Source organism: Oryzias melastigma, linkage group LG24, assembly GCF_002922805.2.
Source record: "Oryzias melastigma strain HK-1 linkage group LG24, ASM292280v2, whole genome shotgun sequence".
Classification (NCBI taxonomy): Eukaryota; Metazoa; Chordata; class Actinopteri; order Beloniformes; family Adrianichthyidae; genus Oryzias; species Oryzias melastigma.
The window spans coordinates 23,807,312-23,808,728 of NC_050535.1; the positions used below are offsets into that span (position 1 = coordinate 23,807,312).

General features: G+C 42.0%; 1 long non-coding RNA gene across 1 annotated transcript; it reads left to right on the forward strand.

The window, feature by feature from the left end:
* The first annotated feature begins 516 nt into the window (after window positions 1-516).
* Window positions 517-1,209, forward strand: LOC118598119. Its single transcript, XR_004947220.1, has 2 exons — window positions 517-1,075; window positions 1,145-1,209. It is a non-coding gene; the product is annotated as an uncharacterized LOC118598119 (long non-coding RNA).
* The last annotated feature ends 208 nt before the right edge of the window (window positions 1,210-1,417 follow it).

A 1,417-nucleotide genomic window follows, 5' to 3' on the forward strand; every position in this document is an offset into this window, starting at 1 on the left:
ATCGTCGATGTGACAAGAGGTCCATTTCATTCCATAACTACATGAAGAATGATTGTAATGCTAGAGCTTTCAATAACACGTGACGATGACTGGTGAGTGCTGAGGAGACCTGAAACACGATTTACTGGTTAGTCTTTCAGGGTTTTTTTTTAATCCAGTGAACAGTGTGACGAGTGTTTTACTGACAACAATATCTGTCAAAAATATAAATAAATTGTAAAATGTTCTTAGCAGAACGGACGGCTTGCTCCTTTGAAAGTTTCTCAAATCTTTTCTGCTGATGCCAGTTAGCAGTTTTGTTTCAGCTCTGAGCTTGTGGTTCCGGATCAGAACCATACGGCTGGACATCACCGATACTGCTGGACATTTTTATGTAGCAGTGGTGAAGATTTCGGCTAGCGAAACAGAGTTATCATAATCAGACGGGGGGATCAGGGGCGGGACTACTCAGCTCAGCTCCTAAAGCCACGCCCCCTCAGAGGAGGTTTTGGAAACAGAGGCTTCAGATAAACTTGAAAAATGGCTTTTTAAGACATTTAGGTTGTGGGATTTTGGTTAAAAACTTGATAACCATAAAACTCTACTGGGAATGTTTTTGTCATGGTTCTGCTCTGCTCCTTCACCCCACCCTTTCTTCCTCCACTCTAATTTCATTCACCTGTGTTAATTAAGTTCTCATTGGGCTCCAGTTGGTGTTCACACTATTTAAGGTCCTCACTTTCACCTCCTCACTGCCAGTTTGTTGAATCAGTCACGGTCCCGCTAGTTAAAATCTTTGTACTTTGAGTCTCTTCATGGTTTTGACCCTTTTTGGCCTGGTAACGAGTTTAAGCCTTTCTGGAGTTTTTTCTGCCCTGGTTTTTCTTCCTCTGTTTCCATCCTGAGAGAAGTGATGTTTCCAGATCACTCATCTCCTCACTGAGTAAAGCTGCCCCAACACTGGTCTTCACCCTCCGGTGGATTCTCATCCTGTACACAGCAGCAGTGGGGGAATCTTCCATCATTCCTGACACCATCCGCCCTGCACTCAGACGCTTCAAAGGCTCTTCTCGCACGCCTGCTTCTGGAGTTCTATGTAAGAGATCACCATCACCCCAAGCGTGGAACCAGGAGCTTTAAATAACTTTGTTTATCTGACTTTCAGGGTCACCTGTGCATCTGGCGGCCCACTGATTAATTCTACCTCCCTAATAAACACTTTAATTGTGACCTATTTGCTCTGTTTGGGTTGTCCTCCTGATTTCATAACAGTTCTTTTAAATAAAAAATATCATGGGAGACTTTATTAAGGAATTTTACACAGGTAACATCCATTTAACTGATTACAAGCTAAAACAAAGTGGATAAACTTTACTAAAGTGTCTTAAGTGTGTGCAGTACTAGTATGCACTAATCTATTGTAAAAATGTGTTAATAT